At 31.4% G+C, this 27147-nt stretch overlaps 1 protein-coding gene, 1 long non-coding RNA gene and 1 pseudogene across 3 annotated transcripts in view; 2 read left to right on the top strand and 1 right to left on the bottom strand.

Moving 5' to 3' along the window:
• Positions 1 to 16624, bottom strand: part of LOC143246503 (uncharacterized) — a 272362-nt gene extending 255738 nt beyond the window's left edge. Inside the window, exon 1 of the long non-coding RNA XR_013025999.1 lies at positions 16432 to 16624. This is a non-coding gene — a long non-coding RNA (uncharacterized LOC143246503). The remainder of the gene's footprint in view (positions 1 to 16431) is intronic.
• The window catches only part of LOC143247927 (solute carrier family 23 member 1-like), a 190113-nt gene that overhangs the window by 44770 nt on the left and 118196 nt on the right, over positions 1 to 27147 (top strand). The gene's annotated exons all lie outside the window — the stretch shown is intronic.
• Positions 1 to 27147, top strand: part of LOC143247869 (solute carrier family 23 member 1-like) — a 108407-nt pseudogene that overhangs the window by 35171 nt on the left and 46089 nt on the right. The window lies entirely within an intron of this gene.

Genomic DNA, 27147 nt, shown 5'->3' with positions numbered 1-27147 from the left:
TAATACTTAACGCACGTGTCCCCCGCTAGTACAGCGGTATGTCTCCGGATTTACAACGCTAAAATCAGGGGTTCTATTCCCCTCGGTGGGCTGAGCAGATAGCCTTTGTGGCTTTGCTAAAAGAAAAACACACTTGACGCACGTAACAATAAATCGAAGACTCATGCGAGATAAATTGAAATACATAACAAGACCTAATTATAAGATTCTTTGCGTTATTGCATTGAGTAAATATCTTTAAACCTTTAATAAAATTAATGAAGTCGTTGAAATTGTTCTTATTATTACAGTAATAATTTCTTATTATTTGTCTAAATATCTGTCGTTAAGGTTCACGTTGTTAGTAATTCCTAATTTTAGTCTTTCATAGCGAATCATTTTAAAATAATTTAAAATTTCGTGATAATAATTGTTTTTACTTTACTGTTAATTAACGAAATGCTTATTTCTTATATCGGATACATATAACTGTTTTAATATGATTTCTCACCTCTATCATTCTGAGTTGCCAGATTTCTTGTAGCTCTTCTTCAGTAGCCGACAACATTTCTTCTTCACTAGGACATTCCACTGAGTTAAACTCAAAATATTAAATATCGGAGCCATCGAAAGTAAACTAAGATTACACGTCTCAATATTATATCTGCTTTATATACAATTGCGCAGAAAGTCCAAGCGACAATATACAACACAGAAAATATTTTGATAATGTGTGTATATATATATACATATTTATACTTAAAAACTTTAAACAGGTTTAGTGTTCTACCTAAAACTATATTTCTGTCTAATAACCTTTTACCATACACGTTCTTTCATATATACAGTTTGAAGATTTTACATTAAAATTGTTTTGGAATTTCACCAAATTCGTCTATGCTTTTTGTTTGGTTTTGATTTTGAATTTCGCGCAAAGCTACACGAGGACATTCTGTTTTCTGCCCAAAACGGGTATCGAAAACTGGATCCTAGCGTTATAAGTGTGTAGACAACCTGCAGTACATCAATGAGAGTGGCTAGAAACTGAAACATTTAGAGTTCACGGGATGAACTTCAAGGCATATAATTCAGTTTTGTGGTTTTGCATAAAGAACATAAGATCTATATATTGAAAAGTATGATGTGCATTCGTTATCTTAAAAACGTTTTTACTGTACAAGCAACCTGATATAAATGCAGTTTCTGTCAAAACTATACACATATGTACGTGCCTAGATACAGCAGTTTATAAAATATAGTCAGAAACACACCTACACGTAAACAAAATAAAAAAACGGAGCAGTACCATACCAAGGAAAATACCACTTAATGATTTTACTGTCTAGTAATTCCCAATCAAAATGTTGACATGTGACATTGGCATTCTCTGAATTAAGTGATTCACGGTTGAGTGAATAAGTGGTTGAGTCTAACAACGCAAAATGCATATTTTTTTCTTTTTGTTCATTGGTCTTAAGATTTTGGCTAGCAGTGTATAAAGTAGTCACCAAACGCATTCCACACTGTGGGTCTTGGAAAAGGCACAAGAGTAATTATCATATTCCACAATAACACTTGTGGAAAGTAACCTTCTACTTTTATGTTAGTTAAAACGAAGTGATGGCTGGCGTATATTGTACTTCTGTAGATTTACAATAGCCCAGCATGACCAGGTGGGTTGAGGCGTTCGACTCGTAATGTGAGGGTTTGAATCCACGTCACATCAAACATGCCCTCCCTTTCAGCCGTGGAGGTGTTATTATTATGCTGAATAATCCCACTATTCGTGGGTAAAAGAGTAGCTCAAGAGTTGGCGATGGGTGACTAGCTGTCTTCCCTCTTGTCTTACATTGCTAAATTAGGGATGGCTAGCACAGATAGCGCTTCGATAGCTTTGCGCGAAATTCAAAAGAAACATGTTTTGCGAGAAATTTGTAAAATAAATTGCAGCGACATCTAATGATTAATAATCGAGTATTTCATTAAGTATTGGCGATTTGCTGTTTTTATTTTTTGTAGAACCTTTGATGTATTAAATAATGATTACACTTTGTCATTAACAACAATGTAATCTTTATTTTTATACAGAAGAAATTTAATATCAGAAATAACAAGTTTGATACCTTTTTTACAATTTCTATTTATACGGTAAAATATCGTTGAAGTCTGAATAATGTCTCAAACACGAAATCTTGTATCAACGACATAATCCTGTACTGAAAGTAAATGTTCTAAAACATTTTATGTTTGCAAAAGTTTAGATTATTGAGTGAATTACATTTAAAAGTGTTTATCTTAGTATATTTTTTAAGCTTCATATTTCGTAATTTAGAGATTTTCTGCTTAGAAGCACTAAACGAAAACACTCCAGACATTTAATACTAAATCGTCATGTATTAATAACAGTAGTTGTGTAGCTAATAACAAGAATCACTTACAGCTTTATTGATTTTATCATAATATGAATTTGTAAGTATTATAAAAGAAATTACATTTTAAATCTTGATTGAATGTTTGATTGTTCTGAAGTTAAGCACAAAGAACCAAAATAAGTTCTCCGTGTTCTGTACATCACGAAAACCGAATTCTAGCATTGTACGTTCGCAGTCATACCGCTGTGCTACTGTAGGGCCACACCAAATGACAAATAAATAGTTTATAATATTGTTCTGCAATTCATATTATAATATTGTTACTTGTTTTGTTTCTTGAAGTTAAATGACGGAATTAACACCATAATTAGTAATGCTCCCATAAAATGATCTCTAATGTTCACAATAAATTACATAATAAATAAGTGTAACATGTGTCAAATAAGTCTCACACTGACAATCCCATTAATACAGCGGCATTTAATGACAAAAGTTACAAAATGTTCAAATCAGTTTTTTAACTGTTTATTGGAGCAAAAATAATCTGTAAATATTAAAATTTTAATATTGGATTTATTGTTTTGAGATTCAAGTATTAAATTAAAAGTGCACAATCAAAGTTTTCTATACGTTTGATTCAAAATAACCATATTATCGAATTATTAAAGTTTGAAAGTTAGTTGTATTTCGAACTTATACTAAAAACGACCACAATGTATCGACTCATTAGTTTGTCTCCGAAGCTCAAAATCATTCGTCGGTTTTAAAGCAAGTCTGTTGAAACTGGTTAAAGATCATACAAACTGGTTAAAGATCATACAAACTCTGGATGTATATCATATAACATGAGATACTCTGAATCCTAACATTGTTTTCGCTGTTCGTTATTATTACGTAGTTTAATTTTGTAAATATAACAACGAAATGATTTAGCTATTTGATTGACAAATGTTAATTTCTACTTGCTCTTTTGCAATTAAGTATTCATGAGAAATTTAGTGTTTTATATTTATATAAAGTGGATGATAATAATAATTATTATGACACAAGTGAAACATTAATAGCGTGGTATTAATGGCATTAAAAAAGAGTGTCATCTTTATTGGACATATCTTTTTACTAGTGTTTCGTTTCTCAGTTCAATCTATGAATAACAAACCTAGAACATGGAAGATGTTCAGAGAATCTTAAACGCTATTAAACGAGTCATTAAGTAAAATACCTGACAGTATTTTCTGTTTCAGTTATACACGAATTTAACCTAAGCTATTACAATATGGGTTATACAATGACATCGAATAATGTTTTGATTTATATCTACGTCTGTAGAAACATGATTGTAACATTTCAGTTTATGTATCTCTTCTTGTGAAATTAATGAACTTTCTTGTTTCATTGTATCAAACCAATTATATGTTTATACTGACTTATATGTTAATTGTTGTAATTAAACAAGACGACCGTATCGTTACATTACAGAGGCAAAGTTATTTTTTATTATTCTTTTATTATTCTTTATTATCCTTTCTAGAGGAAAGGCAGCTGGTCATCACCACCCACAGCCAACTCTTGGGTTAATCTTTTACCAACGAATAGTGGGATTGACCGTCACATTATAACGCCCCCACGGCTGAAAGGGCTAGTATGTTTGGCGCGACGAGGATGCGAACCCGCGACCCTCGGATTATGAGTCGCACGCCTTAACGCGCTTGGCCATGCCGGGCCAGAACCTTATAGCAATAACAAAATGTAACACGATTTAAATGAAAATGATTCGCTCATGTAAAAATACATATGACTTTTAGTGAAACTCTGTGCATAATAGAAAAAAAAAAATAGATATCATTTTTGTATTCAGCGTACGAGAATTACTTTAAAATTTCTTAACAATAAAACTATTTATTACAAATTAAACATATTAATTTCCAAAACTAACGACTAATTTATATTTCTTTCTAGAATAATATCCTGAATTATTTGTTACAAATTAATGTTAAAACTCTTGACGTTTCGTCTGTTTACTAAATCTTAGATAAATAACAACAGATGAAATAAAATAAAAACACTTTACCTATCAATAAGAAAAACTGTCCATTATAAAACAAGTCTTACATAATTGCTATTCCCCAGTTCTTACTAGCTGTAGAAGCTGCTTCTTCGAAGAGTGATAGTCCTATCAACGATACGGTAGGGACGATAACTAATAGTGTTAATCACTGAAGTATTATTCCGATAACTCCTGAAGTCCAATAACCACTTCAAAGATTGATGCCCCAATGATAGCGCTTTGTATCTACACCAATGTATCAAGAATTAGATTTTAAACGATGTAAAGAAATATTATATATTATTTCAGATAAGAAACTAGTGACGCGTCTCTAAAGCTTATTATAGGAATTATTCGAACATGTAGAGAATATTCATCAGACATATTCTTTCTGGAAACAAAAAACTAAATTTCTGGGAAAATAACAGTTCTGCACGATCTACGTGATTTTAACAATTTTTTTTTTTCAAGTTTTTCACTGTACTTGTTTGTAACAACTTTTATTAATATATAATAAAATGCTCAAACACTTACATTCAAATCAGCGTAGTACTATCTGGGTTTAAATTCTTGATAGAGCCTTAAACTAGATTATGATTTATTTATCTCCTAAACGTTTAATAATTTTGATGAAATATGACGATAACAAAACAGAGGGCCCCCAGTGGAACAGCGAAATGTCTGCGGACTCACACTACAAAAAAGCCGCGTTTCGATATCCGTGGTGCGCAGTTCATTGATAGCCCATTTTGTAGCTTTGTGCTTTGTTCTAAACAAACGATAAAAACATAAAATGCACCAAACAGAGTAACGGCTTTATTCGTTTCTTTCTTTCTTTGGTTTGTATTTCCCGCAACCTACACAATGGCTATCTGCGCTAGCCGTCTCTAATTTAACAGTGAAAGATCAAAGAGAAGCAGCTAGTCATCACCACCCATCAAAAACTCTTGCGCTACTCTTTTATTAACAAATAGTAAAATTTATTACCACATTATAACGTCCTCACGGCTGAAAGGAGGAACATATTTAATGAGAGGAGGATTCTGATCCTCATATTGCGAGTCAATAATACCTGTGAGTCAAATAACCATTTCAAAGATAGATGCTCCAGTGATAGCGTTTTATATCTAGACGAATGTATTAAAAACTATATTTTAAACGCAGCGAAGATACATTATATTTTATATAGTAATTGCTGAAGTTTATTGTAGGAATTATTCGAAAATGTAGAGGCTATTCTTTGTAAGTATTCTCTCTAAAAATAAAACCCTAAATTTTTGAGAAAACAACTGCACGATATATATAATTTTAACATCTGATTTTCAAGTTTTCCAATGTACTTGTTTTATAACAACTTATATTAATATAAGATATTATGTTCAAACAATTACTGAAAATTATAAGTCCACTTCAAATCAGCTTAGTACTTTCTGGGTTTAATTCAGTCGCAAAACATTAAACTAGTTTATTATTTATTTATATATTGGAATGTTTAATGATTTCGCTGAAATATAAAGATATATAAAAAGAGAAAATTTGCCAAACAGAGTAAGAGATTTACTTGTTGCTTTGTATGGTTTAAAGTTCACGCAAAGTTACACGAGGGTTATCTGTGCTAATCGTCCCTAATTTAGAAGTGAAAGACAAGAGTTAAGACACATAGTCATCACCACCCATCGATAACTCTTGGGATACTCTTTTATCAAAGAATAGTAGAATTCATTGCCACATTATAACGCTGAAAAGGGCATGCTTATTGGGAAGATGATTCAATCCCGCAACCCTTAAATTGCGAGTCAAGTGTCCTGTCTACGTGGCCATGTAACGGATTTACTTTTACATATTCATATTTATATTTATGTTTGTGTTAATTTAATGCATGCTACGTATATTGTTAAATATGTATTGTGAAAGTCCCGCCTGCTCTCTACATTTCTAGAATATTCTCGAGCGTACGAGTCAACAATATTTGATGTATGTAAGTAAAATAGTAGTGATTGCCAGTATTATTGCCAGCCGAATTTTCGAGAACCTCGCCTAATGAGTGTAAAAAGTATAAACCGAAACACAGTTAATATTGTTGGTTTGTTACAGTCAGTATATTCTAAACTTCGGAAGCTATAATTCTGATAAACGCTCAGTAATCACACACTACAGACATTTGATGAATAACATTCACAGATTTAGAATATTAGAAGCTGTTTGACTTTAGAGAATTAACTTTGAACATTTGTGTTTTTGCTAGTCAGTTAAAAATTTACGTGCGCTCAATGAAGCAGCTGGTTAGCTTCCCCGTTAAGTGTATTTTACCTGCGTATCAACATAGAATTAATTCGCTCTCCGTGAACCGTGAATTAAAGATTCATTTCCGGACTAAATAGAAGACTGAGTAATGTTTGTGAGTTTGTAAAACTTTTTTTGTATAAATCTTTACTTGTAATAATTGTTTTCATAAACTGTGTTGTTGATTGTCTATTAAATATATTTGTGTGAAAGAAAAATGTTGTGTATACCAGTACTATTGGCAAATATAATAAATGTGATACATCCTGATATCTAATTAACTTTTAAATTAAAATTAAATTTTAGGCTATATGAAAGAGTAATACCTAACGTGCAAAAAATAATAATAAATCGGAGACACATCCGAGATAAATCATAATATGTTTGAATATCTGCGGTAGCTGCACTTAATTTAACAATGTACGACTGGAAGGAAGGCAGCTAACTGGTCATCACTAACGTTCTTCACACCTTGGGCTACTATTTTCTCATCGAAAATTGGGATTGACCGCATATTATAACGCCCTCAGGGGTGAATTGGCAAGTATGTTCGGTGTAAGGAGGATTCAAACCTGCGACATTTAGATTATAAGTCGATTGCCTTAACCACCTGGCCATGCAGTTAACAAGCGTTTTTTTGTTTTTTTTTTACTTTAATAATAAGATTTGTTATGTTAACACGTCGAGTAAAAATCTTTGACTTTAACAAAATTAATAAAGTCGCTTAAGATAAAATAGTTCTTTTTACTATAGTAATAATTTATTAATATTTATCCAAATCTTCGTCGTTAACACTAACATTGTTATTAGTTTCCAGATGTTCTCATTCAGTAGCGAATCAGAGAGAAATAATTTAAGATTTGGTGATAATGATTGTTTACCTTTTCCATTAATTAGTAAAATCCTTTTTTGTTATACCTGATACATAATATTTCAAGAAACTCTTTTAATATATTTTCTCACTTCTCTCATTCGAATTTTCCAGATTTCTTGTAGCTCTTCTTCTGTTGCTGACAACATTTCTTCTTCGCTGGGACACTTTCACTGAGGTAAACTCAAACTAGCAAATATCGGAGTCAGAAGGGTAGAAGATGGGCCTTGAATTATCGGAAGTCTACATAAAAAAGAAAAATACGTTTTCACGTCTAAATACTAAAATACTGTTCAAATATCATTGAACAGAGGGTTCAAGCGACAATAAACAATACAAAAACTATCTTGAATGTATACATTTTCGTATTAATATTGGACGGTCATGCAATACTATTCGATGTAAAAGAAATGCCAGTAATTAATTTGTTTAGTTGCCATTTTCCCATGCTTTCAATTCAAAAGTTGGTTTTGAAACATTCCGTGTCTGCACGTTCATTACAGACAAATATTAAGCAGTAGCTATATAACAAAGATAAAAAGTTTGTCACATATTGTCTCGATTCTCTATGTCAGTGTAAGTACATAACACTGACCTCATTTCAGAATATTGCAGTTTTGTGATACTTATTTCAAAGATTCAACACGTTTAAAGTTAGATATATGATATAGGCTCTTACCTTATACCGAAAGTTGACTGGATTAGGGTTCCTAAGTCTGACAAAAAATATTGTTGATGTTATGTAGCCCCTAGATAGGTCCGAACATCATGAGATAGTGTTATTATTGTAAAATTAATAAATACATAGTTTCTTATTCATATTTCAATCAAATATCACTTGGAATATATTCTAAGTAATAGAGATAAGTGTAAAGTTCTTTAATTAAACTCTGATGATGGGAACTAAAGTACATTTATAATGGGGTTTCAACAACATGTAACATTGACAAAACTAATTTATTCTTCCACTTTATGCAGTGGACGATTTATTTGTAGAAAAAACGTATTTTATGTGGTGCAAATGCCTGATTTCTGTAAATTTCATCGCTATCTGTGATTTAAAATACCACTGAATTATGTTTATAGATAAATCAAATTAAACGCTTACCCAAAAGGAAATGAGTTAATAAACTGAAGTCAAGACATCAGTGTTTTAGTTTAAGTTACCAATATTTCTAATTCAACAGTTAATGTTTTCCTTTGATAAGTTATAGATGTTTCAAACTGAGTCACACAGGTTTCACTTTTCAGATTCGAATGGTGTTTTCTCCATCTACGTTACTTAAATTGAAACATTAAGAATTTGCAAATGAATTTCGAGTTTCAAAGTGTAAATGTATTCACAAAAATAAACGCAAATCATTCAGACTTTTCGTTTGCTCGAAATATAAAAATACTATGAAATTGTTTAATGTTGGACTTACTTTGTATGTATCTTGTTTAGGCATAAACTACTTATAATTTATTTGAAAGAATGACAAAACTAAATTTGTAAGTTTTCATTTTCGTCACCAAAACTGTAGACATTGGTAAAAAAAGCTAAAAAAAAAACAACAGTGAAATCCATCTAATTTTAACTTATTACTGTCGTATTACAAATTGGTAGAAGTTTGCCCTTCATCAGTAACCCTGGATAAAAAGGAAATCAAAAACAATGTTATGTTATTTGTAGGAAAGGTGGTTTTACGCTCAGTTAAAGTGCTTAAGTTGTTCATTATTTGTAAAAGAGATTATTTTTTATTCCGGAGAATAAAAATTTATACTATTTTAGTAAAGAATGAAATAAAAGAGTTGTAACTGTGTATTTTCTTATATTCCAAGTCATTAAGTAGTTACTGGCGGGAATTTATAGTCTATCAACACTAAACAAAATCAGGTGGAAAGAGGATAGACAGAATGTAGACAGCCCTTATTTGGTTTTACACTAAGGAGACATTAAATAAATATTTAAAAGTATAATTTGCGCATATGATCTCTAAACTGTTTTTCTTCAAAGCTACTTTTAATGTTGTATAAATATAGTTTTCAAATACGGTAAGATAGATTTTTTGTGATATCCACATGTATCTGTTTTCATATATAAAAGAGATTTAATTATATCTTTTTATCGAGCAAAGTATAATCATTCTATACGTTTTGCTCCAAAAACATAAATATACATGTCTCAAATCAAAAGGCGTATTGAGATTTACTGTATCAGATGATATCTAATATTAAAACACAAAATAAAACTATTGGGGACTACCAGTAAGAATATTTGGTGAAAATAACTTTTGAAAGTAAGGTTGTTAAGAGTTTATTGTAAAATAATAATATTAAAATAAAGTAAGATTTTATATGTAAATATACGATATGACATTTCTGACTCGTAGATAATCGTAGACAATACGATTAGTAAAAGTCGAAAATAAACTCCATGTTCTCACCTGAAACCCAAGTAGGATGCACAAGTACCAACGAGGAACTTCATCTACAGAGTATAAGATGTCACTCCTGACTCTGTCTTCGTCTTCGATGTCCACAATAAAAAACATACATGTGAAAAATAATGGATGGTTTTAAAGATAGATAATTGTTTCTTTAATTACTTCCTATTTAATTATTGTAGAAATAGTGTTGCTTCACGAAATGAGCTGGAAAATTCCTTCATATTTACACTGAAAGTCCTTCACAAGGTATGTCACACAAATGACGTGGTACATATGATAGTATCCAGACATCACTGGTCTTGTAAATAATACATAATATTGACATTTGTCAACTTCCCAATGGCTAAGACTGGAGGCTTACAACGCTACCAGCCGGGTTTCAGTAGCTTTGGTGAGTACAGTCAGCTCATTGTGTCGCTTTGTGCTTATTTGTTTGTTTTGAATTTCGCGTAAACCTACACAAAGGTTATCAGCAGTATCCGTCCCTAATTTAGTAGTGTAAAACTAGAGGAAAGGAAGCTACTTATAACCACCCACTGCCAGCTCTTGGGCTAATGTTTTACCAAAGAATAGTGGAATTGACCATGAGATTATAACGCCCGAACGGCTGAAAGGGCAAGCATGTTTGTAGGGAGAGGGGTTAGATCCCACAATTCATGGAATGCGAGTGGTACGCTCCAAACACCTGGCCCTACTAGACCCATCTTTGTGTTTAAAATCGAACAAAGTAACAAGAGATATTAAATAATTTTTCTATAAAATTTTCTTTTATTCATTTTTTTAACATGGAGAGCTATCATAACTGAACCTATAGCCAATAGAACTAACGTTAGAGTATGTAATAGAACATAAGTTTTATTCCACTATGTCGTGAAGGGAAGCGTATGATTAGCACGGAAGTTAATTTATTTGTTTTGTTGTATTTATTTATAGTCAAGTTGCACTTCACTGAAACAGAATCGTATACATGAGGAATACAGATAAACTGTCATAGTAACTTAACCAAGCATTACTGTGAATTTAGTATTAATGTTAAGCTAATTTTTTTTTTTCTGATAACTTCTAAAACCAACGTATTAAGAAAATTTTTGAGAGACTATAAAATCCTGAACAAACTATTGTAATATTATTGGACACCCTATAACACTCTAGTTGTTGTACGTTTATATGTGTTTTTCTTTTTAAAGTATTTATTACCTAAAAAATATCTAATATATTTGTTGCGACATATTTACGCCAATTCTCTTACTTTTGGCTCATCGATTTCTTCTGAATTTTGTTTTCTAGGACGTTTTGTTCTATCTAAGTGAAGATATATATATACATTCATAAACATGTTAATATTCAAAGTGAAAACAAATGAAAAGCATTTTGGTTTCGTTCTATTCATCCTCGGGAGTCGTATATTAAAAAAACAATCTACTCTTGTATTGACGGTATTCAAATTTCGGTTATTTATTAAGAGGTACATGTTTAAAAGATTGGTAGCTAACCTTATTTTGATATAATCAATCTTTGGTTGTTTTAACTTAAAGTAAATTTTTGGAAGACATAGAAATTAAACGCCTACAACACATTTTTAAAAGGTTATTTCTGACTTTTTTTTCGTTATTTGTTTAGTACTTATATATAGAGTTGGCTAAAAGACACAGATTGTTCCAACTGTTCAATTCAAATATTTGAAATGTTTAGTTAATATTGTTTTGGTTATTAAAACAAAACAGTAAAGTCAGAAAGTCACATACGCCTGTTTTAAAGTAACAGACACTAACAAGCTATTCACTTACAGAGAAACTGAAAAATCAACAAAACAGTCAGTATAGTTGATTAAATATACGTTAACTTCTTACTTATAAAGATTAGAATGCATCATTACATCGGTTGAGTACCCTCACTTTTAATGATCGCACTAGTGGTTGAAACGTCGCACCTGTTATGAAAACTAATCATACTTACTGTTTGTTTGTTTTTTAATTTCGCGCAAACCTAAACGAGTGCTATTTGCGCTACTTATCTCTAGGAGGGAAGGAAACTAGTCATCACCACCCACCACCAACTCTTGAGCTACTCTTTTACCAACGAATAGTGGAATTGACAGTAACATTATAATGTCCCCACTTCTGAATAGACTAGCATGTTTGGTGTTTAGAAAACAATTTATGTCATATGCTACAAACCTATGAATGATAAAACTAACTGTGTAAAAGAAAATACGTTTGTTTAAGTTTAACTTAAAAACAACTTCGGAAATCTTCTCATAATTCCAGGTAAATTTTGTGATAATGTAAGATAATTGATACCTTTATTGGTATACACATGATGATAGGTTGTTCTATTTTGAAAATTAACTCTTTCTGAATCTTATTGGTTTAGTACTGATTCTTAAAAGCGAGATTGAAATCTTAAATGAAAGATAAAACTAAAATTTACAGGTAGGTTCTGGGACGCGAACTAAATATACTATGTGAGAACGATAATTAATCAGATTTGGTAAAACTGAAAATAAAAGATGGAGAGATAGAATATAACAACTATTAATTATTATTATTTTCGTGCAACAAATTACTCGTTGCCTTTGAAACCAATCGTTAATTGTTCAGTCTGCTTACGATGCGTATCGAAATGCATTGTTTATAACAGTTTTAAAATGAGAAAGCCCAGTACTTCGATTCTTTAGCTGACGTACTTTATAACAACTCGAATATATATATTTTTTTGTTTCACTTATGTAATCAGTGACGAGTGTGATCAACCGAATTTATTATCTTTTGATTGAGATGAGTTTATAAGGTGGAATTGTAGCTATATTTTGTACAAGAAGATTCATGTGTTTCTTCTTATATAATAATAATATTTTGTGTTTTAAAACATTCTTTGTCACGTCGAAATTAAAGTAATCGTCATGATGTGTCTACTTTTACGTATTTAGTGTAATACTAACTTTTTTATTAAATTAGTCTGAAATATTATATTTAATTTCCCGTGGTTCTAGTGCATTAAATCTGAATGTGGCATAGTTATGACGTCACATCTGCACCCTGAATGTGAAGAAAAATAAAGATATCGGCAATGGAAAACGTAGGTGAAATCAGGAAATCGTGGTTCCTATTGCAAGTCCACATGCAAATAAGAAAAACACAAGATCGTAAAACTAGGGATTGCACATTTCGTAATAAAATGTTTTTTTTCAGTACCATTTAAGCAAGAATTCCATTATAGTATAATATAAATAGTTAAGAAGATCCTTTAAATATACTTTAAACAGATGTGTCGTTTGTAGTAATTGACAATGGTTGAGAGAAAATTAATTAAAGACCGTCACATTTATATCATGTATTTTAGAATATTATTCTTCAAGAAGCGATCTTTATAACGATATCTTTTTCTATAAAATACGATTTTTTTCCCTTTAAACTTAGTCAGTTTTACGATCGAAACATACACGATTTTATTACCTATTTGATATTTCTTAAACTATACTAGGATCATTGTTTTAAATAGATGGATATTAACTTACTGATATTTTTGTTAATCAATGGAAAAAAATTATATCAAATTCCGTCTATAATAGTTACTAATAGAGTATATTATGGAGTGAAGGCCAGCTTATATTATTCTAAAACATTTATAATAATTTGTGGAATAACGTTGTCTCATACCGACACCTACAACTAGACCCAAACAAGTCCGTTTTTACAAAGTTATAGATATTCAAGTTGAATGATAGTTTTCAATTAGAAATGCCCCGCTAATACAGCGGTATGTCTCCGGATTTACAATGCTAAAATCAGGGGGTTCGATTCCCCTCTGTGGGCTGAGCAAATAACCCTTTATGGCTTTGCTATAAGGAAAAAAAACACATCCTCAATTAGAAATATACAAGTTATTAAAAATATAAATCTCTGTGATTTATCAAAATTTTTTTTCCTAATAAAAATAGGTAAATATTTGAAGTAATTTCTGCTTACAGGTTTTGAAAAAAAACATTTGAAAATGTTATGCCAGATGTAGTAAATTCCTGAGAAAAGTCTGAAAATATTCGGACTTTTCACTTTCTTTGTAAGCTATGTCATCAAGAAAATTAAATATTTTACACAGAAATCTTACTTTTAGTAAGGTCTTGAGGTAATTTTACAATATGAGTTTCTATGTAATATTCGATATACCTATATGAAATATTTTTAACACAAAAATATAATGAAGTTGTAAAACCCAAGTTTGATTTTAGCGGCATATAGACATTTTATTAATATAAGTCTTGAAACTGTGTTATGAATATAATTGTTAATAAACATTTCGATGATATTGAAAAGCCCGACATTTATTTCAAACGAATTATCTTCGTAACTAATCCTTGAAAGTTTGAACGTGTTTGAATACTTAAAGAATGCTTAGTTGTTTCTAAACATCCAGTATTACTTAACAAAAATCATACGATATTTCAAGAATATTACGGTTATTTTTTACTAACTATGAAAAAAATGGTTGGAACGGAATAAAATTGTCTGTACGGTGGACAGTTAGTTAATACAGTGTTATAAAACAAAACTGTTAAATCAAGTTATAATGTTATATAACTCTAATAAAGCAATGTTTTAAAACAAGTAACTTTCTAAAATTACCTTAAGTTCACAAACTGGATTGTCCTCCACCATGATAACAAAGTACTTTTAATGTTTCCTCCAGCATGTAACATGTCCAGAACAAGATGGGATATATCGAGCACAGTTCTATAAAACAGGCCATGAAAATATTATCAATGTTAAGTGTACCCGTTGATGCACATGTATAAGTTGCTGCGGTCTTGAGCCATATAGACAGGCGGAGATGGAAAACGTATTTTCACCGCAAGTGACGAAATTATTTGCCCCTGGAAAAGAAAGGTCTATCTTTCGAAAGCGCTGAAGTTATAAGGTTTCTAGTTACTTATATTGTGACACTTAATGGAGTTTAAAATGTATTCTGCTATATTAACAGACCGCTGATTTAGTAATGTCAACACTAGGGAAAACAAAAATTATGTCGATTTGGAAAGATACGATTTATTTTTAATATATCAAGAAGATAGTAGTATACACAATAGTTTTTAGTTTCCTAATAATTTATATTCGCTGTTTTAAGTGATATCCATCAGGCATGCCAATGACATTAATGAAAAAAAGAGGAAAAGGTATATAGCCTGGTGAGGCGCCACAGCACGGCGCAGCCACGCCTGACTAGAGGGATCCGGGGCGTGGCCCCCCCGGGAAATTTTTAAAAAATGGATGCTATTTGGTGTGATTTGGTGCAATCTGGGACATAATTTCTTTATGTTTTTTGACATTGCAATGTTGGAAAAGTACACAATATATATCATATAAAATAACAAAGGAAATTAAAAGACTAAATCAAACTAATAAAAACTATAACTTTCATTTACAGTTTTAGCAGATTGATTTATTCTTTAATTGCATTCATTTTTAGAAGATATATCAAAATATCTAAAATTAACAAATAAAATAAAAAGTAAATAACTGAAATTTAAGATTGTTTATTTGCTATTTATTCAGTTTAATTTTTTCTAAATCAAAATATATTAGTAATATGAGTTAATAAAGCCAAAATAACTCATAAATATTTCAAATACAAATCATTTCATTATTATCCTTTTGTCGTCAATAACATCATCATCATCAACTACTGGTATGCTGCCAATTAAATGTTTTACAGTCATTGCCACTAACTACTTCTCTGCTGCATATATTCCATACAATTTTCAAATCACATAAAATTACTCTTTTGATTAATCATGACTACCTACAGTTCAGATTGTTCATCTATGCAATCTTGTGATTATACTACTGGTACCTTAATGTCAGTGAATTTTCCATTCTTTCACAAATTGACAATACAAACTAAAACAGCATATGAAGGAAAGCTATGACATTGCTTAAAAATTCAACTACTGATATGGTTCAATATTAAACTACTGATATCAGTGATATGCCTCAGGAATTAAATTTTGTACAGTCACTGACATCAACAACTACTGCTCTGCTGCATGTATTCCATTAAAATTTCAAATTACTTTAAATCTTGGCTACTTTCCTCTTTTTCGAAACAAGGGTTTCCAGTGCTCTCTTCCGAGCTTTTTTTCTCTCCTTCTCTGAATGGGCAGCTCTCTGTGGCTCTGTGGTTTTCTGGACTTTTTCTTTAGCCAAGGTGGCTGGGCCAGATTTCACAGAACCATAGGCCTCAAGCCTTTCTGCCCTTTTCTTCTGATTCTCCCTCAGCTTTGAGGTATACTTTGAAGCTGCTGATATAATGTCCTTACACATTCTCTTGTCTACAGGATCAAAATGAACATCTTTCCTTTTAAACATTTCAATCGCTGTTGTTTCTTTGGAGCGTAGATAATATTTTATCATCTGGAATGCACACGATACCAGACAACGAGACCTGCAACGAGACGAAACGAGACTGCCTCCAAGATGGCGGTCAGATTTTTTTTTCTGCAATAAACATTGAAAAAATACGATTTCTCCTCAAAAACCACCTACCCGGCCCCCAAATCGCTCATATTTTCTCCTCGAATTTACACGAATCTCGTGAGTGATCGTTGGTCGTTTGAAAACCGCGGAAATCCGCGTTTCAGCGGAAAAATGGCACGCATGATCCATAAGCGAATTTGGTTTCTTGGAAAATATAAATCACTCGAATGAAATGCCACAAAACAGATGAGATTGTTAGCGTATCTATTTTATAAACTAATCATATTTACTGCCACAAAACCTTTAATTTGTACTCTGTACCTAATATCACAATTAGTTTGCAGTAAATATTTAGAAAGCTGCCTGAGTGAGATATCTGTCTCTTAAACAATATGAATCAACGAGTAAAACACACAGTATCACATTATACAAACTTTTATAAGTTATGTTTCTAAATTGTTTTATGTCGACTTAAAGAAGGAATCAGTTATAACTTATCGATTTATTTCAGTGATCGTCTTGTGATGTTCATATTTGTATTCTATCAGAAAGGAATTCATTCTTTTTCTGGACCATTAATACAGGGTACAATAGAACATTTATTCAGTACTGATATGCATTCATGTCATTTGATCTGCCTAAGAATTGAGCTTTATCCTTTTGTTGATGTCTTCTCAAGTTGGTGTATGTTTGATTGTTTTCGTCGTGTGAACATCTATTTGTATAAAGCTCCCCAGTGGCTTTCTCAAATCTGAGACGCTTAACTCATGATTTGATACCCATAACAACTACTGCATAGAAGGCCCATTGTGTACCATAGTGATTAACATCAGCAACGGAAACAAATTTCTAGACAAGTGTAATATATTTATACATCTTTTGTCGTAGAGGTTTCCTGGCTGTTGTGTACGTTGTTTATTCTTTCTAAGTTGCAGAAATTTGAAAATGTTTTCGAGACGTTTCGTGTCTCTTGTCATTATGGTCGTTGCTATTGTAATATTAAAAGACAATTGATATACACCCTAGTTTACTGAAATAGTTTGTTTATTTTGTTTGTTTGGAATTAAGCACCAAACTATACCATGGGTATCAAAACCCGGTTTACAGCAATTAACATTGATAACATAGTTAGTCCTTAGAATACCACTTTTTCACCAGGGGCCTTTTAAAAAGTAAAATTTCATATGTTTTGATAATTTATTTTTGTCTCTAAAGCACATTTTGAGAACAAACTGAGCAATATGTAAATATAACACCATTACATCATAGCTTGATTTAAACAGCTCGAAGACTATTCTGATGTTAGTAGTTTGAAACGCAAAAATGTGGATGAATTATCAGAAAAGTCATGTTAGAAATTTAAAAAGTATTTTTTTCACAAAACATTAAGGATAAATCATTAAATATAACAGTTGTGTATTAATGTTAGTCTTATAAATTTGGAAAGTAAAACAGAATTAACTATACTTACACTCTTTTCAGGGTTTACTGTTTATTATATCACAAATAAATCAAAGCACTGAATATTCAAGAAGCCCAAATAATTTTCCAGTGCTGGATGCTTGTAATGTATGTGCTGATTATTTATTTATCAATATAAGTAAACTACGTAACTTATAATTACAGGTTTAAAAAGCTCGGATAAATCATTTTGTAAGTAATACGAAAAGAGGAATGAATATGATCCCATGTATCAAGTAATTGTTCAGGATAATTTTTAAAACCTTAATAGAAATATATTTGACTTTTCATTTAGCAACGCAAGCTGATTAAGATCGAAAAAAAAGACGCGTTTTTTGTTTTTTTTCCTTATATTCCAGAATAAAGTCATGGACTATTTATTAAGAATTAGTGAAAGCAAGTTAACTTCCGAAATAAACGACTTTTATAGTATATCTTTTTCTCGAATAAAGCTATATTATTTATTAAAAACAATTTAATGTAAGCGTGTATATGTTTTCCTACAGCAAAGCCATATCGGTCCATTGAAGATAACTGAGTCCTTGATTTTAGCATTGTAAACATGGGACCCTCAGAGTGCGAGTCAAGCGCCGTAACCGCGTGGCATTTGCCGTGGCATTACTTATTCCACTTAAAGCGTGTAACGGATTTACTGCTATACATTTCTTTTTATATTTGTTTCTCTCAGTCCATTGCATGTAACGTATATTGTTAGACGTGTATTGCGAACTAAATTTGTAGAAGGTTCTCGAGCGTAAGAATCAACATTGTTCGATGTTTGTTTAGTGCGCTCGACTCGCAAATTCATGGTCGCAGGTTCGAATCTCTGTCACATTAAATATGCTCGCCCAATGAGTTGTTGGGGCGTTACAACGAGATGGTCAATCCCACTATTCGTTGATAAAAAAGTAGCTCAACTGTTGGTGGAGGTTGGTGATGACAAGCTGTCTTCCCGCTAATCTTACGCTGATAATTTATGGACTGTTAGCACCAATAGTCCTCGTACAACTTTGCGCGATATTCCAAAAAAATGAACAAACAAACTTTATCATGGTCATTAATTGAGAGGAAAATATCTATCTGATAAATTATAAATCGCTGATCCGAATACAACTGAATAATCTAACCGTACAAATATTTAATTTGGAAATGGCTGTAATAAACTAGGGATGCTGTAAGAGGTCTGAGCACAAAGTTAAAACAAATTTAATAAAACCTGATTGTTGCATAACACTTTTAATTGCATGAAATAACTGCATTTCTGTCGAAATTTATGTGAGGATTACTCTGATTTATGCATTTGGACTTAAGTTAACAAATATGGGCATATTTTTAATTGATGACTAATACTGAAAAAAAGGATAAGCAAAGCAATAACATAAAATAAATTTATTTGATGTATAGCAAGAATAAAATATATTACACTAAAACAATCTTAAATATAAAATTCCCCCAGTAATGAGACAGCCACAGTCCATACAAAATCGGGGTAAAAATAGTGTTTTAACTATATTTTTTTATTGCTATTAATGTCCTAGGTAACGAAAATGTATTTCTTTTGTATATGGTCTCGCACAGGATATGCACACACATACATGAAAATATGTGTTCTGATAGGATTTGGGACGTCAAAAAGATTATATTTCCTACACTTATTGGGATTGTTCAAACACGGAAAACATATCAACAGAGGTCAGGAAAAACATCCATAAAGAGACTTTTAAAAAGTCGTATCCCATGTGTAAAGTACATCGTCATTTAACAGAAGAGAAGCCACTAACACAAATATCAGGGACAAAATCATTCCACGTGCAACCAGCAACAGCGATCAACATAAACAAGTGGAATTCCTTCTTGATACACTATATAAGCCATATTTAAAACTGTTTCCATGACATATTTGTTTTGTTCAACTATTACCACAAACAGGTGAAGTAATAGGGTATTCATGTTTTTCTATATAAAAACTTAACGGTTAAGTCTTCGGACGCAAAGGCGATAAATCTCTGTGTCAGTTGGAGGTTATAGTAGGGAGCTGTGAAACCAGCTGCAGTTTTTACTGGCTTCCAGTTCAAAAGTAGATTTTAAAAAATTCCTTGTTTTCACGTTCCTTACCGAGAAGACATTAAATATTTGATGTGTAAAAACTGGTTTGGTTAAATATTTTTGCGATTCTATACGTTAGCGTAAGTACGTAAGGTGCACTTCGTTCAAAAATATTACACTATTATGATATTTCTAATATTCCGCCCCTTTAAGCCTTTAAAGTTAAATGGATGATATACGATGCTACCTTGTACCGAATTTTGACTGAATTAGGGTCATTAAACCTAGCACAAAAAACATTGTTGATGTTATGTAGCCTCTAGCATGGTCAGATTCTTGGATGCAGAGCTTTGATGTGACTAAGTAACAATATGCCACAGCCAGTCCGAATATCATGAGTTATTGCTATTATCGTAAAATCAACAAAAACAAAGCTTCTTATCCATGTTTCAATCAAACACCATTTGAAATACATTCTAACTCACAGAGATTAGTGTAAAGTGTTATAATTAAACTTCAAAGATAGGATTTTTTACCTCTTTGTATCGGTGTTTTGACAACATGTAACACTAATCATTCTAACTTATCCTTCCATTCTATTAGTGGATGGTTTAATTGAAGAAAAAACGTATTTAATGAGGAGCAACTGACTAATTCCTGTGAATTTCACCTCTATTTGTGACTTAAATGTTACTGAGTTGTGTTTATAGTTAGGACAAATAAAACGCTTACACAAAAGGAAATGTATTAACTGAAGTGTTTATGTGTGAGACAATGTTATTTCTAACTTGACAGTTAATGTTTCCCTTTCATATATTGTGTATGTTTCAGATTGAGTGATAAAAGTGATTTTATTAAGAGTTTCTATCACGTTTCAGATAAAAACGTTGATTTTTCCATACATGTGATTTAATTTTGTTCGAACAGTTTGAAATAAAGCACATAGAAAGACAATGATCTGTCTGTATCGAAACTAGAATTCCAGCGTTGTAAGTCAGTAGACAAGCTGCTGTAAATTTACATAAAACAATTTGACAGATTAGATGAGTGTATAATGATAATATTTCAGTCCCAATAAATCCGCCATATCTGTGGTCAATGATATTTTGATTGAGCGAAGCTCGTCGAATTCAAAATGTACGGCCCCCCGCTAGTACAGCGGTATGCCTCCGGATTTACAACGCTAAAATCAGGGGTTCGATTCCCCTCGGTGGGCTGAGTAGATAGCCCTTTGTGACTTTGCTATACCAAAAAACACACACACACACTCAAAATGTACGACGAGAATATTGCAGTTGAAGTTCAATTATAATACTTGTATTCGCGACCTGTAAAACGTTTACGGTATATTCTGTAACCTTTGCTTGAATTTTCCTTATTTTCTCATTTTAATGCTTGGCGTCTAAACTAAGCTTTCTTACAGGCGCTAAACATGTTCGCCCTCCCAGCCGTGGGGGTGTATAATGTGACGATCAATCCCACTATTTCGTTAGTAAAAGAGTAGCCCAAGAGTTGGCGGTGGGTGGTGATGACTAGCTGCCTTCCCTCTAGTCTTACACTGCTAAATTAGGGACGGCTAGCACAGATAGCCCTCGAGTAGCTTTGTGCGAAATTCCCAAACAAACCAAGTCATATTGTTCTGTTTTTCTTTTTTGAACAATGCCAATAAGTCAGTAAACATAATCTTTTTGAAATCCAACGTCACATTTGATCATATCTTTTTGATCTCTGTGTATGCATATCCTACATTGTGGCCATTTCCTAAACAAATGAATTTTCAGTTCCATCACACTACCTAAGACATGACAAGCAACATAAATATGTAGTTCATAAAAGTAGTTTTTTACCGCTTTTTTGTATGAACTGTAGTTGTCTTGTTACTTCGTGATTTTTATATTTAACATTGTTATAATATAACGTGCTATGTTTTTATTATACATCAGGTAAATTGATTTTAAATATTTGGTTTGCTTGGATTTTTATCATTACACATCAATTAAAAAAAACAGATAGATATATTCCTTAACTTACGTTCAAATACCTAAATAAGAGAAACACGGACAATGGTTTATATAGAAATACAGTTATTTTAGGTAACTAAAAGTGTTAGGCTAAAATCTGGTTTTATTAAATTTGTTTTAACCCTGTGGCGCATCTGCTGACAACGTCCCTGATTTATTACAGCCAGTTTTGTTTGGTTTGTTTCCAATTTCGCGCAAAGCGACACGAGAGCTATCTACGGTAGCTGTCCCTAGTTTTGTGTACACAAAACTGACTTTTGTATAATTTCCCTGTAAGTTGTTTATATTGTAGCTCCTGATATATTTCACTAGATATTAGGCGCTATCATTGTGGCACATATCTTTCAAATGGTTGTTGGACTTTCAGGCGTTTTAGGAATAATACTGGGGAATAGCAGTTATGTAAGTCTTATTCTATAATAGACTTTTTGCTTTTTGATAGTTTACGTGTTTTTATTTTATTTGATGTGTTGTTATTTATCTACGAATTAATTAATAAATGAAACATGAAGTGTTTTAACATTAAAGTTAAATAAATAAATAATGAGCTTATTTTGGAAATAAGTATAAAAGAGTCGTTCTTTTTGGAAGCTAATTTGTTCCTTAATTTGTAATAAGTAGCTCGGCCTTAGATGTTTTGCCGTTTTCAAACGAATACAGAAATTCACGTATGCTGAATACGAAAATTTCCATTTTTCTCTGCCACGTACAATATTTTCAGAAAAAGTCATATGTACGTCATATGAATCATTTCCGTTTAATTCGGGATACATTTTGTTGTGCTTAAAACAGTAAAAAATGCTGGCTATAAACTTCTTTATACCAATTTCGACGTGAGAGTCTTATGGATTATTCTACAACCCGTGATAAACACGACGCTAGTATAGTATAGTATATATTACATAACAGGCAGCATGAGAAACCATTTTTTTTTGTATATTATTTAATTGTTCGTGCACTTATACATTGTTTTTTACAAATTTGAATATTACTTTTCTCTCTCACCGGAAACAAGAGGTTGTGTAAATGTCCAAAGATATTTGTGGTAATTATGTAGCAAAGAAACAAAGAAAAAATTGCATAATTCGTCAAAGCTGGATTTTACGCATATTTTATAATAATACTTGGTTACAAGACAAATAATGGGCTCGGCAAAAATAATTTCACAATTGGTGTTGAAGAGTTAAGAGAATGGACTAAAGGTAAGAGGAATTATTTGCCTTTTAAAATTCTAGTGGTCAAGTATGAGCCTAAAAACCTTGGTACTGACGCCATTTTGAACATGTATCGTGCAAGGCCACAATACTCTAAATAAAAAGGAAATTTTTTATCCAAACTATAGTCTGCTACTAACCAACATGAACATGATGTACTTCTACCTACTATATCAAAGACTTTTCACATAGTTGCATCTGATTCAGAATCCAACGTTAATAGAAATTATGATAGGAATTTTTTTCAACATGAATTATCTGGTGAGATTAATGATTTGGTAAGAAATTTGAGTCTTAAGAAATTCTGGATTCCAAACTCCTGGAAAAGAACTTCCTTTTTACTGGTACATACTTTTACAGGTACAGAAGTTTGAGAAAGAGTTTATACCATAGTTTTTGCAAGAAATTTCACTTGTCACTGTAACGATATTGCTGAATTAATGTCAATGCTGGGAGCTGCAGTCTGTGAGCTACGTGAGTGACGACTGTTTTTTTAATTCCGCCAAAATAAGTCCAAAAGATATTCTCCTTCAAAATTGTTAACATATATGCTTCTGTTTTTATTGCTAAATCGGTACATCTCAAGGAAACGTTCGAAAATGTCAAATTTCTTAATCAGGTCAAATACAATAAACATGGTTGGCAACATTGGGAATATTATATAGTCATTTGCATGTTGTTAAGCTAACAAACCGTTTAAATTAGATTTACTTGTTTGTTTTGTGTAAATGGGACAGCTGAGCACGATATCAGCCCTACATAAAGAAGCAATATTCAAACAGAGTCAACCTGAAACCAAGATCGAAAAACATCAGTAAAGGCGTAATATCAGAATAATCGCTGATCATTGAAAGGAAATATTCCAAACGCCAAAGATAAAAAAGGAAAAAAAAGAAGATTGTTTCCAAACCCCAACGTGTAGATTTCCACACTCACAAGAATCACTATAAATTATGATGCATATTCGATAAACAACAACGTATAATTTTAAGATGTTTTCTTCCTGATGTGTAAGAAGTCCATGTGTTATAAAATAAGATTGAATATTATATTCGAAACCTGCGTAGCTTAGTCCTTTTATAAAAGCAAGACAAATTTTATGAAGTTTAAATTCCGAGGCCTGTGAATTACTTTATTCCGGATAATTGATATTAAAAAGTCGTTGTGGAAGTTATTGTTTTTAAATTAACATTCAGCAGATTGCCCAATGTAGCTTTGTTACAAGAAACACCCGCACGCTTACATTCATTTGTTATAAAAATATTTATATCTTTCTTTCAGAAAATGAAAACCATAAAAAGTCATAGTTTTTGGAAGTTAATTTTCGGTCACTTATTTTAAATAAATAATCCATGACTTAATTCTGGGAGAAAAGTGAAAAACGTCTTTTTGTTTAATTTAATCTGCTTACGTTTCTGAATGAAGTATCTAATATACTTTTATTACTGTTTTAAAATCTACAACAATTATTTGACCCATGCGATTATATTCATTGTTCCCTTCAAATCACTTACAAAATGGTTTACGTGATATTTATGAGATTGTTGCTGTCAATAATGTAATTTATTTATCTTATTAATTGTGGAAACTTATTTGGAATAAATTTCATACTTCTTCGACATTCAATGATTTGATTTGTTTGTATAAACAGAAACGTTTGAGAAAAGTATTAATATGGTTCATCCTGTTTTAATTTTGATGTTTAATAGAACAGACATTAATACACAACTGATGATGTAGAGTACATAAGATAAGTACCAAGATATGCAGTAGTTACACGACTTTCTTATACTATCTAAGAAATATCGTTGTTCTATCATCACTAGAAAACTACAAAATTTTCTCTGAAAGCGACTCATGTACAATCAAGTAAAATACTATTTTGAGGAAATACAGCGAAAGAAATTTACTGCCCAATATTATAACTAATCATACAGTAGCCCTTCACGTAACACTGTAAAAGGATAAACCTTTAGAATATTAAATGGCAAAATCAAATTTCTGTTAATTATCACCCTTTAACACTCATATAAAATCCTTGTAACAAGTAGTTTTTGCAGTTTAGTGTTCAGTGTTTTAACAACACAACATTAAGATAGCTGTTTCTTGTTGTTTGTTTTTCACAACAATTTTCCTTCTTGTGCTATTTTCCCAATACCTTGAAAATGTTAATATTCCTGGTTGTAGCTACAGTAGAGAAAGAGGATGGAAGATCAAACTAATTCCGTTATTTAAGCTTTTTCCAGTGAGTACAGATTTAAAACATAGTTCAAATACATTTCACGTGTAAATAAATACACACCAAAGTTTAATGTTAAAAAAAACGTTATTCAAATAATTAAGTATTAGTGAGAAATGTTTTGCTGTAGGATTAGAAAAAAAAACCTTTAAAATGAATTTAAATTCGGGTAACTGTTACTTTAGTAACTAATGAGATAAAACAAAATGGAAACTTCAACAAAAGTATTATGAAACAAGTACTACCAAGTAATGATACACATACTTCTATTTAATATACGAAGTAAATATTACACTGTATGTCAAAATAATTAAATTTAAATTTGTATTATTACAAATGTAATTTTTAAATTACTTTTACTAATTAACTAAAGAATTAATGTCTACCTCAAACTAACTGTTAACTTTTATGGTTTGTAACATATTCAGTAAGCATTATTACATTAATAATAAAAATGAAAAATAACAAATGTATAATAGTTAGAAAATTGATTTTAATGTTGCATAACAAAGAACTCCAAGGCTTCTTACAGTTGTTACTTACCATAGTTACTATGTGGGTTACTTGCTACATACTAACTGCTGCGGGTGCTTTGAGATCAACCAACTCGGCCAGAACTGATCTTCCTGTACAGACGAAGTACTCCAGTACCTGGCTTAGGTTTCCTTATCTAGAATAGTAGTTATAAATATATTCATTAAACTTCAGATTTTTTATTTATGAGTGGAATTTATGAAATTATCTGTTAATTAGTTCTTTTAATATACAACCTTGTTATCCGTTCAGTTAAAATGAAACAAATTAGTTTAAATCACTTTTAAACAGATATTGATTTAAAATAAAAAATTTACTAATACAAAGTAAGAGTGTAAAAGCTATAGAAGAGTTTTATGTTCTATTTTACATGTGTTTTGTTAAATCTGTTGATGCGTATTTTAAAAAATGTCACGTTTAAAAAAAAGGTTAGACAATTACATCTTGATTTTGGTCTTTCAGGACAGTGAGATTTACCAACAGTCAGTAGCGTTGCTGCTTTGGGAATGTTTGCAGGATCTGTATCGGACTTATTAGGAGATTACCACGCATGCGCACGACTAGCATGTGCACCTACTCATTCACCTAGCTTTATAAATCGTGGAATATTTGCAGAAGGAATTTCCTGTATCGTCTCTAGATGTTCAAATTATCATTACTCTTTCAACAGACCCCTGGTGACAAAGTGGTATGTCTGCGGACTCACACTGTTATAAACCGGGTTTCGATACCCGTGATATAGTTTTGTGCTTAATTCCAAATAAACAAAATAAACAAATTAGATAAACTAGGGGGTATATTAAATGCCTTTTAATATTACAGTAATAAAGACCAGAATGGCTACAAACACAAAACGTCTCGGAAACATTTCCAGATTTCTACAATTTATAAAGAACAAACAGCTATATATTCACATAAATATATTATGTTTGTTTCTCTAGCTATTGTTAATCACTAAGGTACGCAATGAGCCACTAATGCTGTGAATGTTATTGGTATCAAATCAAGAATTTTATGCGTCTCAGATTTATGTATAAGCCACTGAGGGACTTTATGTAAATATATGTTTTGACGACGAAAAACATGAAACAACTTCCTACAGTCTTGAAGACCTTGAGAAGACATCAACAAAAATATTAATTTTTTTAGCCAGACCAAATGACAGGAATACTTTGAAGTAA

This window comes from Tachypleus tridentatus, chromosome 3 (assembly GCF_004210375.1).
Source record: "Tachypleus tridentatus isolate NWPU-2018 chromosome 3, ASM421037v1, whole genome shotgun sequence".
Taxonomy (NCBI): domain Eukaryota; kingdom Metazoa; phylum Arthropoda; class Merostomata; order Xiphosura; family Limulidae; genus Tachypleus; species Tachypleus tridentatus.
This window is presented reverse-complemented; position numbering and strand designations above follow the sequence as displayed.